This window comes from Lycorma delicatula, chromosome 4 (assembly GCF_047948215.1).
Source record: "Lycorma delicatula isolate Av1 chromosome 4, ASM4794821v1, whole genome shotgun sequence".
NCBI lineage: Eukaryota > Metazoa > Arthropoda > Insecta > Hemiptera > Fulgoridae > Lycorma > Lycorma delicatula.
In genome coordinates this window covers 91,105,800-91,124,034 of record NC_134458.1, presented here as the reverse complement: position 1 = coordinate 91,124,034, position 18,235 = coordinate 91,105,800, and the positions used below count along the sequence as shown (strand labels likewise).

General features: G+C 29.8%; 1 protein-coding gene across 2 annotated transcripts in view; it reads right to left on the bottom strand.

The window, feature by feature from the left end:
- The window catches only part of atos (atos homolog atossa), a 379,961-nt gene extending 363,591 nt beyond the window's left edge, over nt 1–16,370 (bottom strand). For both annotated transcript variants that reach the window (XM_075363639.1, XM_075363640.1), the window contains exon 1: nt 16,208–16,370. The gene's annotated coding sequence lies outside the window, so the exon portion shown is untranslated. The remainder of the gene's footprint in view (nt 1–16,207) is intronic.
- Between the last annotated feature and the right edge of the window lie 1,865 nt (nt 16,371–18,235).

The following is an 18,235-nucleotide window of genomic DNA, read 5'->3' as shown; positions in this document are numbered from 1 at the left end:
GAGCAGAGTTCATGTACTTTTAAAGGCCGTTTACGGTCCAGTCTAGCGGTCTAGTGGCTGTAATTTGTGTGAGGTGTGGGAACGACGAAAGAACAATCCCGTTTTTCTTACAATAAGATATAACTAATCCTGACACCTGAGATACGTCGTTGTCAAGTACAAGAACTGGATGATCTTCCGAACATCTCGTGCTTTTTACAAAGTTTTGTATGAACAGTAAAAATTCTACATTAGTCACCCATCCGCTGGAATTTCCGCCTACGGAACCCCATTAACAAAATGAGAACGGTAAATTTTTCTTTGAATTACGAAAAGTGCAAGTATGGAATTCCTACTAGCATTAACTTAAAAAAAAAATTTGTAACAAGCTCACCACTTTCTCTAGATGTAACTGCTCCTACTTGTTTAACTCCTTTCTGAGCAATAATTTTCTTTGGTCGCTGGATAGTAGTTACACCCGTCTCGTCGATATTCCACACATCCGCTGCTTGAAATGCGTACTTATCGTACACTTCTGGCAAATTATCATAACGTTCTTTGACCGTTTGACTATTAAAGCTAGTCTCCTAACAAAGCTTGCAGCCTCTGGAGTTCGTAACAAGAGAAAGATGGCGTTTTAAAAATTCGGAAAATCAAGCTAGATATTATTCCGATTTCAGACCGGTTAAGCGGCAGCATTCATTTTATTGGCGATTGCGAACTCGAAAGCTAGACGGTGTACTTTTGCAATCAGGCAATAGTATATTTTAGTACTGAATTTAATATAGTCCGCTAATTCAGTCTCTTGAGTATCTGATAATAACTGGCGAGGCCGACAATACTCAACGTTGACTGAAGTTCCGTCTTGAGTACTTTTGGCATTATTATTCTTTTTTACTAAACGAGAGAGTGAAATAATATTTATTTTATTAAGTAAACCGGACTGCCGGACTGGCTGATAGAAACATCTTTGCTAACTTCTTCCGCTCTTTCTTATAAACATCAATCGACGTTGACCTCTGTCAGATTTCTTAACGTACGTTCGTAAATTCCTGAAAAAAAAAAGGAATATTTTTTTAAATAGGGCAAATTATTACACTGCACAACATGCCCCTTGCCTGGTGAAACACTAGCCCCGAGAGTAGCCATATTAATTATTTCTTCACTACAACTAATTCGCTGGAAAAAAAAATTAGATCAATATACAAAAAAGGATTAATATCCCAAAATAAATTCAGATTTTTAAGAAAATATACTCGAAACATTTCACGTTAACTTCAAAATAAGGCACACTAACTCAACGATACTTCCCTCACAAATGGCTATCAACAGTATGCTTCTACAGTAAAAATATCACAGTGCTGCGCTCTATGGTTTCCGACATAAATTCATTGTAACAACTTGCCACTGTAACGAGCCCTAGTCTCCCCTACATCAAAATCAGATCGGTATTGGTGTTTAAACATCCGTTCCGACTTTACAAAAGTTAATAGTTACATGAATCTCTGTATCTCTGTAGTTTAGACCAAGTTGCATTTTCTGTATAAAAACAAACACAATTTGTTCTATTTATTTTTAAAGTGATCTGCCCATCTGCGAGTCATTTTAAGTAAGTGCGCAAAATATCAGGTTTATAGATTTAAGTCGGATATAAAAAATGTAAAAAAGTTACGATGCAGTAAAGCTTGGTGTGTTTATTTTAATAATGCTTTTAAATCTACTATTCACTAAAATAAAAAATTCTTGAAAGGAAATATAAAAATTAAAAAACACGACTGCCGAAAAAAACATTGCTGATAAGCATGGCTCTTTTTGTTCTGGTTTGGTTCCATCATTGTCTTGTATAATACTAGCAAATATCCCGTTAAATTTTGAAAATCGGAAGACTGGTTTCAAAGATATTATAAGAACACCCCCATTGCAGCTCCAAAAACAGCTCCCCAGAGTTACCCCGTTTTTTATAATAGCTATATTGTTCTAGACTGAAACCCCGAATTCATAATAGTTTTAATATAACGGTTAGTTGTTTTTAAACCTATTATTTTTTAGGAGTTTTTAGAAATTTGTTTTATTATATTTTACAAAAATGTCCATTTTAAATTACATAATTTTATTTTTAATTAATATATCGATAGTTTACAGAAAAAGATGCTCATATAAATATATTAAAACTAATTAGTAATGATTGGTCTAGCCTTGCACAATGCACGAGGCAATTGTTCAGTATTTTTTTAACAAAAAAAATAATAAATTCAGTTAAAGGTTTTCGTAATAAATTTACGAAAACAGTTTATTTAAAAAAAAAAACAAAAAACAAAGGGCAGTTTGTTTCTGTCGAAAAAAAAACTACAAACAATTTTATTTGCGGCTTTATAGTGAAATTCTCCTTCTAATTTTTGAAAAGTTATTCAAACCTTTTTAATTCGGTTTTGAGTGACGGTAACTCAAGGTAACTCGGTAACTCCAGGAATTTTTTATAAATATCGGAAATTTTTATTGCTTCACATTACTTTGTTTTAATAAAAAAAAAATTGTAATTTTTCATCATAACTCGTTTAATTTTAAGATAGTTACCGAGTAAATTTAAATTTATCAAAAGACTGACTGGCACATTAAATGCAAATAACTATTGAAATTAAGAGATTATCGACAAAGATTTTAATTAAAATATTATGTTACGTACATCTTTCTGCTACGTAATATTTTTAATATTAAAGATGTGTTGCGTATTTTATAAAGATTTTGTTGCCAAGTATAAAAACTGAATATTTTTTAAGCTAAGTGATTAAAATTCCTTGTAAGATTGAGCAGAAAAAAATTAGTTAACAAACATTTATCGGAATTAAACGGAGAATACACCGTCACAAGATGTTTAAAAAACCACATACTATATTATATATTATAACTGAAAATGATATGTGCTTTTCAGAATGATAACACGGGTCAGGGATTTCAAAAATATTGTTAAATACTAAATTTTTATAGATATTCTATGAAGCGGTTTAAGTCTTTGATTGGCTGTAAGGATTTTATTTACAAACCAATTTTGCTGAAATTTTTTACGGATACCAATACGTATGTCGTAAATATCAGTCTATTTTTTTCTACATACAAACAAATTGCTTTTGAAATAACTAATAATTTATTAAATTTTAACAAGAGAGAAAAGTACCTGACAACGTAATGAAACTGAAGTAATGATAACGTAATAACACATACATAGCCTTTCTTGCGGACTACTGCTAATAAGACATTTTATTTACAAATATCACTACACTCGTAACGTAGCAATAGTTGTGATCGTTTTTCATTACTATACATAAATTCATATTTATTCATCGAAACAAATAAATCAGTTATTTTAATTCTTAAAAATAAACATCATTCACAGATAAAAAGCTATTACTTGAAAAAATTACCCGGTAACTGTTCTAATTAATTCATCTAACTTTTCAAAAAGCGCCTAAAGCAAGAAAAATGAGAAAAAAATTATATTTTTAAACATTTTTACGCGTTTCAAGCAGATATAAAATCAACAAAACATAAAACGTATTCAAAAATGGAATTCTTTTTAATCTCTCCTTTACTTGTTTTTATCTTTTGGGAAAAATTTCAATATTACGGAATAAAATAAACTATCCTGACCTTTTTGCCTTAATTATAAAGCGAATTGAATTATTAAGCTTCAAACACACCTGCAATGATATAACGCGACCGGTATGGTTAACACCATATATAATACAATACCGTAAGATAAACTAATAATGTAAACGGGAAAGGGTTTGTATTTTACCGTAAGAACTAAATAATAAAACAAACTGTTTTTAGTTATTTTCTCATAAAAAAAAAATTGTTTTAATTATATCTATTGTCTGAAAAATAAAGACAATAATTGTTTGGGAAAGTTAATTTTTTTTGGAAAAAACGATAAACAATGTTTTCGTAAAAATAAAAAAAGTAAAACATACTGTTACGCACGATCATTAAAATATATTTCTACATGTAATTACAGTAAGGAAATAACTAAAAAAAATAATAATAATGTGGGCTGACTGGTAATGAATTTAATATTTATGTGTTGAACTAATTACTAATAGACCAGATGAGTAGAATAAGAAGGAACCTGAAGACGATTATCGCAGTGTTCTATGCGTGTAATAAAAACTGGGATAAGTCCACAGCTTAGCGCTAGCCAGGATGCCTTGCTTTTGTTAACCGCAGATACCTAAATTATTTTGTAGGTGGGCCTAATGCATTTATTCTTCCGTAATTTTTGTAAGACTAATCGTTACAATAGAGGCTAGAACGACCCACAGACGCCCATGGACCATCGTTTTAACTGAATCGGCCTTTTAATTTAAGGTTTAATTTTACAAACAGCTTTATACTGCTTCGTCAATGCATCACCCGGTATGAAGCAACACTCTAGCCCTCAGGTTGAACTGATAATTTAAAAAAGCATTCTCGCTTTTTGAATTTGTGTTACAATCGACTAGTGTTACGCTTATGCATTACGCGTATTACATATACTTACATATAATAATATATTTTGTATAATAATTATTTACTTCGGTCCAAAAACTCGATCTGAACGAAGGTTACTCCTCTATCTTATTTTTAAGTATACAAAAAACATCTTACGACTATGCAATAACGATTTTATAATTCAAATTAAAACAGTAGAGAGTACTGAATTTCTGACCCGAAATAAAACTTCGGTCGCTAAATAAATTTAATTACTAATACAAAAATTTATTGTTCGGTTAAAAAAAATACTACACTGTAACGAACAAAGTTAAATAGATTTTCTACGAATACGAACTGATATTTTTGTCGAGAACTTACATATGCAAACAATTAAAACCCACTCGCATTTTTAGTACAAAAATGACTCATTACTATATCTCATTTTACACTCCGCTCGACACTTATGATGCCTGGAAGTATGATTTTTACGAGCGTTAGCCCCAATAATGTTCTTAATGATTAACTAAATAAATTATCCTCAATACTTTAGTATTTAAAACGTCATATGTTATTTTAACGGTTTATGTTCATAAATAATTTTGCATATTATTACACACATCTATTATTATAAATAAAAATAGTATCATAGTAAGTATTATTTCATTTAACAACAAATCTAAGGAAAAAGAAATTATCTGAGACAGGCTTATAGGAAAACTGATACACAAGAAACAGACGAAATACATTAACCGTGTAAAAAATAAATAAATAAAAACAATTTTAAAGAACCAAATAATTTAAAAGACCTCTAACAATAAAAAATCTACGTCTGTCCAAACGATCATAAACAATACCAATTAAATAAAAAGACCAGAAAAAAACAAATCCATGAGCAACCATAAAAGAAACAGAACCAACTATACTGTTTTCAGTTAGATTATAGAGTGACAAACGTTGCTTTTGTGTGCGAGTGAGTTCGCCGTGATTCTGCTGAGTCACGTTCCTCGCATCAATGCCGATTCACAACGCGGCCATGTTAATATACAGCACTATAATCATTTTGAACTCAACCTAACAGAGTTAAGTCGGGGACAAATCAAAACGTACGTAGCCTTACAAAATGCTACTTTTAAAAAGTTTGATGTTAAAAATTTATGCTTGAAAGCCGTCGATAAAACGGGATAGAAGGAATGGAAAAACTGTATAAAACATGTAACGGATGCTGCTGAACCAAACTATTGAGGAGTGGATAATATAATAAAAAACAAAATCGAGCCTGCCATTGTATCTCTTAATAATGACAGCACTAAGGATTTATCGCACTCAGATGACGAAAACTGAATTGAAGTTATTATTTTTTTATTATCATAGAAATTTAATCTAAAATATTATTGAATTTTTACTATTAGTGGACAACTGACGACTTTATAACTTTTAAAAAACTCAAGGAAACTACGTAACAATAAAAAATTTTAATAAATAAATACTAATGGATTATCAGATGTCCAGAACAAGGTAAAAAATATTTATTGATCGTTTATCATGTCTTAATTTATTTAAATTTAAAATATATTTATAATTTATGTAAAATAATGGCGCACGGTTACTGAATATTAATGTCGCGTTGTTTCTTTTGCATGCATAAAGATTTACAGGAGATGCTTGTGAATCGGCCGCCTGAACAATCGTACCTGCAGCCTGCTTACTTGAACTCTCTATAAGCTTTCTTTCTTTCTTTCTTTTTCCTGTTTAGCCTCCGGTAACTACCGTTTAGATAATACTTCAGAGGATGAATGAGGATGATATGTATGAGTGTAAATGAAGTGTAGTCTTGTACATTCTCAGTTCGACCGTTCCTGAGATGTGTGGTTAATTGAAACCTAACCACCAAAGAACACCGGTATCCACGATCTAGAATTCAAATCCGTGTAAAAATAACTGACTTTACTAGGACTTGAACGCTGGAACTCTTGACTTCCAAATCAGCTGATTTGGGAAGGCGCGTTCACTACTAGACCAATCCGGTGGGTTGAACTCTATAAGCTAACTGGGAATTAAGTACTATAAACCCAATCTAGTTATGGTCAAAAACCATAAATAACCATTCCTACATGACAAATAGAAGAATAAACAACTAAAATCTATAAATTTCTCTGAATTATAAAAAAATATTCTAATATAAAAACAACCAAATAAACGAATACTAAAAAACAAACCATAATTAAATAGAAAAAAATAAATATAACTTAAACAAAATCATTAAGACGATTATTTTGTTGATTTTATTTACGTATTACTTTTTATTTATTTTTTCCTGATGTTTAATGCATATGTATAAACATTGAACCCCACTACTTATTTTTCTTTCCTCATTTTCCAGTTTTATCATAACGTTTTTTAATAATTTTTATTTGTTTCAAAATATAGTACGTACATACCAATAATTTATCTTATTTCTTCAATGCGAAAGAATTTAATCCAACACACAAACGTGTATTACTCTTCGTTAAACAATGTGTGATTAGCATTCACCCTGCACGATTTCAAACTGGACACTGGATACATGGAGACCAAAATAAACTTTTTACGTAGCCACAATAGCAGTCTGAACCAACTCCCTCTGAAATTTACACTTTTCATAATCAAGATACAACTAATTTTATTACACTTAGTAATAACCCTTCTTCGGACACTTATATTCTACCGCGTACATGGCAGTAATATCAGTTTGTTTTTGTGTGGTGAGTAGAGATGATACTTTCCCCAGTTAATATCTTTTCAATCGATTTTGTTTTAATACCGTACAGATAATATCTGTTGGGGTGTACATGTATTTTGTTATTTCCGACTTGCACTTCGTGGATACCGTGCATCCGATTAAGTTTCTATGAATATATTTATGTATATTCCTCCCCCTTATTCTCTTTTTCCCTTTCAAACTGACGATTCTGAAAGATACAATACTATATGTGAAAGACATTTAAAAAAATCGGAGCGTATTACGTAATGAACCAAATGAAGTAGATAATGCTGATTACGATAGAGCTTGAAGAAAACTCAGATATACGAGTAAATAAACTATATCTTATTCAGCTTGTACAGTAAACAAACTGCGCGTATGACTGTACAGACAGCCGATTCACAAGCATCGCCTGTAAATCCTCATGCATATAAAATAAACTACACACGTAAATATTCATTAACCACGCGCTATTACATTTAAAAATATTATATATGTTTTAAATTTAAATAAATTAAGACAATTTATTTGAGTTTTTTAAGAGTTATGAAATTGTCATCTGTCCACAAACAGTAAAACTTCACTAATATCTTAGATTAAATTCCTACAATAATAAACAAATAAAAGATTCAATTAAGTTTTTGTCATCTGATTGCGAGAAATCCGTAGCTGTCAATATTAAGGATATAACGAGAGACTCAATTTTGTTTTCTATTATATTATCCGATTCCCAATAATTTGATACAATAGTATCCGTTAAATGGTTTTATACAGTTTTTCCATTCCTTCTGGCCTGTTTTATCGATGGCTTTTAAGCATAAATTTTTAATATCAGATATTTTAAAAGCAGTATTTTCTGACGCTACGTAACTTTTGATTTGTCCCCAAATTATCTCGATCGGGTTGAGTACACAATGATAGGGATGTAATCGAAGCACGGTTTTGCAACTGTATTTTGCTAAGTCATCTATTTTATATACATTAAAATTACTTTTAATTTGCAAAACCCTTTGTAATAATCTGAAGTTAAGTCCATCGTCTTCAAAATTCACACCTTTTGAACTTACCACATTTTGTTATCATTCTTTTTCCAAGACGCGGCTGGAAGTTTTTCCTTTTTACATGAATAATTCGGTTGTCAAAGACAATAACCAAATTATCTTCCAGAGGAGGTAATACATCGCTAAACCATTTCTTATATAAAATTCGTGTACTTTTTACGAATTGCGTTTTTATCAAAATCGTCAACTTCTTCTCCAATTGACCCGCTAGGTTTTTGGTTTTTTAGAAAATCGTAATTCATTAGTAGATTCAGATTCGCGAATCACACTGTTCACTGAAGCAGCACAACTTCCATTTATGTTAGCAGTTTATTAAAGACATCCAAAATCAATGCCTTTGGATTACTCTGTAATTCGCTTTTGTAAGCATTTAAAATGATGTGTCTTTCAGCCCGACTTAATGGTAACAGAAACACAAAAAATTGAGCACGAGAACAAACGGCTGATCATATGAAAAAATCAAGGGTTTTAATAGAACTGAGAGGACATAACGTTATATAAACTTTTGATTACATCGACTACTATATGACACATAAATTGTACGGTGACTAATACAGAGTGTCCCATATAAAACGCAACCCAACCTTATATTAGTAAGTATTGAAATAATAAAAAGGCATGTGTAAATGTAAATGTAATTTTTATTATTACCATCCATTACCTTACATTTGGAGTAAATGATGGAAGTGGCCGCCATCTTCCTGAACACAAACTTAAATTCTTTTTACAGCGTTTCCTGCAACTTTTTTCAAAGTTTGTGGCTGGATATTTAATACAGCTTGTTCAATATTGACTTTCAATTGTTCAAGTGTTCGTGGTTTGTTGCTATAGGCTTTTTCTTTGAAGTAACGCCATAGAAAAAAATCCACCGCAGTCAAATCTGGAGATCTTGGTGGCCACAAGCCTCGACCGATAATACGATTACCAAAGAATTCCTCGACGAAATCAGAAGTTGAGCCTGCGTAGTGCGATGTCGCACCGTCATGTTGTAGCCAGCAGTGTCCGTCTTTCTCTTCCAAGAGTGCAATGAACTGAAATAAAATATCCTGATATCGTTCTGCATTAATGGTGTACTCGAAAAAATAGGACCGATTATTTTGTTCCGCGATATCGCGCACCACACGCCCGACTTGTGCGGGTGTAATTGTTTTTCGTGATAAACGTGGGGATTTTCAGCGCTCCAAATTCAACTGTTTTGGCTGTTTACGTAGCCATCCAAATGAAACCGTGCTTCATCTGTGAAAAATAACGAATCCATAACATTAATTCCCTCACGCAGAAATCGAGGGAACCGTTGACAATATTGTAGCCGTTTTTCTTTGTCAGGCTCAAGAATTTGATGAACCTTTTGAATGCGATAAGGTTGTAATTGTAATTGTTCGGTCGCCCGATGAACAGTTGATTTAGACAAATTAATTTCAGCAGACAAACAAACGTCTGATCGATTTATTTGGCGAGGCGAGTAATCGGTCTTTGATTTCAGCGACTGTATCTGTATTCAACACTGACGCAGATCTTTTGTGTTCCTTGTTATTAACAGAACCGGTCTCTCTAAATTTTGCAACTAACCTTAATACTGATGTTTTGCTAGGAGCTGGTTTATCCGGGTACTTATTATGGCGAAACAAATCTTCCACTGCAACCGCTGATTTCGTACTGAAGTACGACTCAACAATGAAAACACGTTCATCTAGCGAAAACACCACCTTGTCTGTAGCAATACACTGAACGTTATGATTGCATTGTTGTTACTATCGGTAGTGTTCTACGGCGTCGCCGCGATGTTCAGATGTTGGACGAGTCCATTTCAGTAACGAGTAGAGGAGTAAGCTTGACTTTTGAAAATTCATGGATGAGTGATTGATGGGTTGCGTTTTATATGGCACACTCTGTATATGAGTAATGACTATAATGTTTTATATCTCAATGGCCGCGTTGTGAATCAGCACTGATACAAGGGACGTGACTCAGCATAATCATGACAAATTCACTAACACAAACGCAACGTTTGTTTATTATTCTTCACTCTATAAGCTAACTGAATACAATAAAAAAACATTAACATTAATTACATTCCATAGGCAGGTTAAGTACTAAGCTTATTGTAGAACCAACGGATAGGAATAATCTCCTGGTCGATTTATTGGCAGTCCTCTCCCACAAAATTACACTAATGGTGCGCTGGCTCTACACTCCCATTATTATCTTTAGCATAGAATTTTCATGTTTCTAGCTGGATCCGTCGGATCCAAAATGACAAAAAAGGGATGGGTGGTGAGAAAGGAAACAAATCTCAAGTACAAGAAAAACAACCCCACCAAAGTACAGATTTCTTCGGCCAGTCAGTATCCATCCCGGATGTAATCCATCCAGAGATCGTAGAGTTTTATCGAGATAGGAGCGGGGCATGAACCCACCGGTTTGGTCTAGCAGTGAATACGTCTTCGCAAATCAGCTGAATTCGAAGTCGAGAGTTCCAACATTCAAATCCTAGTAAAGGCAGTTGCTTTTATACGGATTTGAATACTAGATTGTGGATACAGGTGTTCTTTGGTGGATGGGTTTCAATTAACCACACATCTCAGGAATAGTCGATCTGAGACTGTACAAGACTACACATCACTTACACTCATATATATCCTCTGAAGTAATACCTGACGGTGATTTCCGAAGGCTAAACAGGAAAAAAAGGAGTGGGACATGACTGCTTAACGATTACGTTTTTTCGGCTTAAACATACGCGGCAACAAAAATTACTTTTCTTCAAAGAATAAAGAGTCATCTGACAACAGGTAAAGTGTTTCAAAAGGAAAAATCTCTTCCGTTCCCACAATTTTAAGGTAAGTGAAAGTATTTAACTGATATATAAACCGTCTGGCTTCCAATTGAAATTAAGACTACTTACATACTTAATTATAATATTTATTTAATATTCGTTATTATCAGGCGTAAGGCTTGGGATCAAATCATTAGTATTATTACTCATGCTACTATTGTAATTGAATAGGTATCTAACACTTGCAAAAATCAAAATAATTTTAAAAAAAATGTTTTTAAGTACATTTTGAAAACTTCTTCAGGATAACCTAATTTGTTGAAAGTAAAATATAAACTCCAATAAAAGTACTGGTGCATCTCATCAGAACCATTTGCCTATTTAACGCCACATTTGAATAATATACAGTCTAATAATAAACTGAAAATGCTTCTTCCATCTGGAACATCACACTTCATTTTTAACCTACGCTGCGTACAATAGATGTGCGAATTAAAGAAGGCATTACCTGATTTAAAATAAGGATAATTCAAAGTCGGTAACTGTGACATAGATCTAGTAAAAGTATAAGTACTACATAAAACATTATTATTATTGCGAAGAATAAGCTATTAAAACAAGATTATTTACAGTAACCGTATGAAATTAAAAAAAAAAGAAGATAATAATAACCGCAGTAACGATAATAATAAAATATGCAATAAAGATATAAGAAATTAAAAATAAAACATAAAATTGTCATAAGTAGAAAATACAAGAAAAAAATCTTACGTCATCGAATAAAAAATTGTACATTATATATACAAAAAAAAAACAAAAAAAACTAAACGTTAAACACAAAATCTTTTTTGTTATTCTACATCATTTGAACTGATCGGTTAATGTAATGTAAGGTACTATTTAATTAATGAATGAAGCACCCATAACAGTTAAATACGCTACATTAAGAAAAATATTTATTTCCATTACGTTACAAATGAAGTAAGTTAACCTAAATTAAATTTAAAAAAATAATAATAACCGTATACTCTGAGATACTTAAATGATATTTATATAAGTTTTGTTACCGTTGATTTTTTTTCTCCTTTCATAATTAATTCTCCTCCACATAAGCTTGCAGTTTTGGCGTGGAATATTATTCCACGATTTAACAGAATAAAAACTATGTTATAATGTTTGAAAAGAGTGATTGAGCATAATTGTTTAAAGAAAAGAGAAAAAACAACATTGTTTTATAGAAATTACTACGACCTATTTTCGAATTGAATATATATATATATATATATTAATACTATATATATATATATATATATATATAAATTTTATCATACGAACAAGTAATATATACGTAACACAAAAAATTAATTAAACTCGATTAATATTTTATTCAAGTTACTGTGAAAATAAAGCAGTTAGATTTAATCAAACCTATAAAGTTATCAACTGTAATATACATTTTATATATTTGACACTGCATAAATAATAATTTTGTTTACGCGTTTCCATTTTGTAAATTGCTTTAAATGTATATATCTATAAATAGTTAACAAAAAAAAAATCTAGAGTAGAATTTACCAAAAAAAGTCTAATCTAGACGAGCGTTTCAAGCTATTATTTTACACATCATCAATAAATGAACTACAACATTGTAAATTATATCTTGGAATAATATTATTAAAAATAGAAATTATTCTTTTTTTAATAATCTCTGAATTTAATAATATCCGTCGATAATGTGCGAGTATATTACACACGCAAGACATGCATTTCTACTTTCAAATATTAATTCCAAATACATATGGATGAAAATTCATACTTTAATTTTTTTTTTAAATTATATCATCACTTTTCATTGAAAATAAAAATTAATCATTATCCAACATTATTCTAACATTTGATTTAAAAATTACTGATCTGTCTACGTGCTGTAGAAGAAAATCTTTCTTATATGTGTAAGGCAACATTATATTTATGCTACAACAACAGAACCTTACATCCCTATACGGGAGGGGGGGGGGCAAACATAATACTGAAGTACAAAGACAAATAAACAAAATAGTATCTACATTAAATAATAATTTAATAAGTTTTCCTATAAAAATAAAACTTTTATTTAAAAAATAATTAATAATAACAACGAATTTTTTCAACGCCGGTTGAAAAAAAAACGAAAATAATTCATTAATTTATTTTTGTTGATTTGTCACAATTTGAAAAGATTTTTGAGACCATCCACTCCACTTTGCATCTCCCATAATTCTGTTCGGATTTAGTTCTTTGTTTGAATGTGAAAACAAAAAAAAGACTTCAAAATTCAAACTGTATCGTATAAAAAAACAGCATTTCCTCCTCCAAATTAGTGAAAGTATCGGGAGCCTATTCAATAAACACGAAAATAATCCTGTGCTGGTCCTAATTATATATGTTCTTTTAATTATATTATAATTCTCTGGCATCGCATCGGTATAATTATATTATTTTATTAAGTATAATCAGTTTCTTAATCGTATCCACCCGCCTCATAATGGAAACGGGCCGCTTTATCTGAAACACCTTTACATAGATCTCTGGTTATCAATGCATACTCCGTTTGAGAACTATTAACTTAAATACATAATAAATTCAAGTTCATAAACCTACAGCTCAGAATAAAAATAATTTATTAAAACTTTATATAAATATAAAACCCATACAGAACTTACATAATACTTAAAACTAATAATAAATATAGGCATATATACAGTGTCCCATAAGATTCCATACGTAGGAAAAAATAAATGTATTTTATGAAGCGTATCGAGAAAAGATACAAAACATAAATCATCTCAAGGAACGTATCAGCAACGCCTTTAAAGGCATAAAAAATAGATCTATTCGTAAAAAAAAAAATGTTAATTTCTCCTATGTATGGAAACCTATGGGGTTACGTGTTCTTTAACAGTGGGGAACACGCATCGAAATGTGTTTTAAAAACAACGGTAGTACAGCATATTGTATAAATAAAAATGATTTTCGTAAAAAAATGTTTATTTTTCTCCGTATGGAAACTTATAGGACACCTGTATTATTTTTTTAATACGTACATTTTAATCTCAATAAAATAGTGTTTTTTTTACTTCTCTTTCAAGTTATTTTTAATTTATAATTACTCGTACGTTTTTAAGTAGATTGTTATTTTATTTTTATTAATCGTCTAATCAAAAGTTAAAATTTTAACACTAGTGTTTAATGTAAATGCAATTAAATAACAGCTCGTTGTCGTCTACGTGGAAAAGGGAAAAATCTAAAATAAATTATTTCATAAAATATGTTTTATAGATATATAATATGAAGCCAAACAATAATTAAAGTTATAAATATTAATAAATTAATACGCAGGCTATACGAAATAGTCTCATCCTACATTTTCTTTGAGACCTAAATGTAAAACGGTAACGTAAATAATTAACGAATATTTTCTTTAAAACTGAAGAAAATTAAAGATGATTAGTAGAAAAAAATAAAAATAAAAAATCAACCAGTGCTCAGTGTAACAAAAAATTAATTTACTGGTTAAAAAATTTAAAAATTAAAAAATATATAAAATAATATCTAAATTAGTCACTTGTCTCATGCAGAGATAGGTTTTTTTTGTAACTAACTCTGGAATAACCACATAAGAAAGAGACAATAGACCTACATAAAATGGGAGCGAGTTAAGAATACGCCTAACAATTTAAGTATCTTTGTTAAATTATATTTTCGTGCCTAATTTCGTAACTTATACGTCATTACTCAGATGTATTTTTACGGTTTTTTATTTATCTATTAATAATTTATATTTCAAAACAATTTTGATATACGTGTACAAAAGGCTGCCTACGTAATACGTAGGCCTAGGTGTGTATTTGTCTGTGCATTAAGAATCAGAGTAAATATTAAATACAACCATTATTAATTCAGAAAGATTAAAAATATATTTATAATTATCCTGGAATAAAACTGCGATTCTTCTAATAAATAATTATTCATTTAACGATAAAAAGTATGGATATTTTATTATTAACCAATTATATTATTTATCCTACTAAAAATATATTTTGCGAAAAATAAATATAAATTTTTATTTTACGTAAACAAATTTTGAACTACAATAGCTTTGTAAATATAATTAAAAATTCCAAATTTAACCATATAGCGTAATAATTAAAATTGTTTAAAAACATCTCTATCATAGGCCATTTTAAGACTACACAGAAAAAAAATCCTTAATATAAATAAAACAAAACATTTATAGAATAAATATTTAGGCTATATTCTACAATATTCCAAATTATATGAAATAATTAAATTAACAAACTAAACTTTTTTTATACAAAACAAATATTTATTATAATATATATCCTTTTAAAACTTCTCTAATTTGATTATTTTACAACATTTCAATAAATTAGTACGACTTGCTGAAGTGGAAAATCATTTATTAAAACAGATATGATTTGTTGCAATGTGAAATCCATTATTACAAAAAAATATATATATATTAAAAGACTAAAGGTATGAAGATGTACGTAAATCCGAAGAAAGATGAACATTAAAAAAAATTATTTATATTAAACTTACGGATTTTCAAAGAAAGTTAAAGTTTCAATAAATCACAATAGTTAAATGAATTAGATTTTTTTACACAGCTGAAATAATATAGTGTACTTGTATTTTTATTGACATTTATTATTATAGTATATATATATTTGTATGAGTGTGTGTGTGTGTGTGTGTGTGTGTGTGCGCGCGCGCTATAAGCTATGTTTTTTTGTGTTTTTTTAACATAACAGCTTAAATAAGGTCTCCAAATATTTATTTTTTTAATTTTAATTTTTTTTTTTTTTCAAATATCGCATTACATTTCATTGAAAATATCTCAAAATTTTATTTATTGAGCAATCAAGATGTAATCAGCTGATCAAAGATAGAATTAGGGGTGAACAAAGGACTTATTTTAAAAATATTTAATTAAAAATCATGCAAGATAAGTAAAAATCGCTAATAAAATGATAGAACGAACGATATTATTATATGTACAAGTAACTAGTAAGAAACAATGAAATTCGGCACAGCTGAAACCTGACGATTAAAAATCATAACATAGACAGCTGATCGAATCCTGTACTAACTAAGAACGAAATGAACTATCGATTCACTCACCGAATCGCAGTGTCAACTGTGAAAAAATGTTCCAATAGATATACTATAAATAAAACGTTGCATTCTGTTTGATATATCAAGCTTCGCAGCCGAATTGAATACACGACTCTGCACTATAAATCCAAAACACCGTATAGCAAGCTACACGAATGGCTGACGCGAACTTGGAATGACTCCTGTTGCCAAGTGGAACCCATCACGTAAGAAAATCGGCGCTACCAACTCAACGGAGTTAAATTCTCTAACAAGGAACGGTTACAGCAAATCGATCAGCTTTTGAGAAGCGCGTGTATTATGCACCACACAGTTTGTTTCATAAAAATATGTAATCACATGAATGAATAGTAGTAGCTCGTAAAGTGTATTTATAAAAATATAACAGCCTATATGGAGCTAAAATATGATTATTAAAATTATTTCTAAATAATAAAAAAAAAAAAATGTATCAACACATTTACGTAGTTGTCTTAATTATGGAAAAATTACTATAATTAAATACGCTATACGTGCGTACACGTAAATTATCAAAATAAATAGAAAAATTTGTTAAAATTATTTCACTTTAATACTACAAAACGCTATAATTCATTTAACCTAAAATAAAGAAAATTTTAATAATTTTGTTGGAGAAACTGCCTAATGCATTTTACATTGGAGATTTTACATGACCGGCAAAACTGCTAACTGCTTTAGAAAAAAAAAACGTTTTTAATTACGCAATAAAAAACAATTTATCTCTACTTTCAGAAGACACTCATAAAGCAGTAAGATGGAATGAATTGTTTTACATTAATATCTAGCTTAATATACGTATTTTGTAAGATAATAACGCACGTAAAGCATCTGAAGTACACGCGACTGCAGTAACAGTTGTTCTCAATGAAATTAATGATTTTACTGCACATCAAATCCCTGTAGGGGCACCACAGTGTTTAGTTATCATTTTTAAGTACAGGGTTGAATTTCTCCTTCATTCGGTGGGCTCGGTAAACTTGAGTGGTGCACATTAATATATTTAACTTTATGAAAGCAACAACGGGAAAACTTGAACTTTTTATTTTCCTTACAATTCCTCTTATGAGGATGCTTGTTGCTCTTCGATGTGACAGTACTATCTTCGGCTGAGACTGGTTTATAATTTATTTTTTTTATAAGATTGGGATTTTAAATCAGTAGAATTATTTTTCTTTTAGCGTAAACCCTTTAAATAAAAAAGTTCTACATTTGAAATTCTAAAATTGCTAGATATGAGCGTCTTATTACAAATTCTTACAAAAAAAAAAACTTATTCCTCAATTTTTAGTTAAAATTAGAAAAATAATAACATATATATATATACATTTTAAATTTATATGTATTTAAATTTAATAAAACACAAAAATGTTCATGAATAACTATTTTTAGAGTAAAATATAAATGTAACTGCAAAAAAAAACTATAAATATCAGCCTTATTAAAATATATTTAAATTTCATTTATTCTACCGTTCATAAATGAATAAAATTTCTTTAAAGAATGAACCTGTTTTTAAATTGAAATTATAAATTTAACATAATAAAACTATCAATATCAGTTGAACCTTTCATTCAACATCTTATATTATTTCTGTTCGTAACGTATGAAATAGAAATCCCAACTTTTTTTGGGATCAGTTTTATATTTAAAATTAGATTTACACATTTTAAAGATATCACTATTAATTTAGACGTAATCTATAAAAACAATAAAAAAAATTAAGAAAATAATTATAATGGGCTTCTATTTTTATAATAGTAATAAAATGTAATGTATTTAGAATTATATAAATATTCTAAATTATATTCGAAAAAATCTACGTTCTACGAAGGTAAAGAAATAGACCATATTGAACAAAGAATATATATACAATAGGTAGTTGACGCAGTAACTAGTGTAATTTTTTGTACGTTGGTAATGACCAGCTGGGAGGTTGTCAGCTGAGAGTTGCTTTTCCAATTCTGACAGATGCTTCTGATTGGCGTACGAATTCTAATAGATTTAACCAAGTAA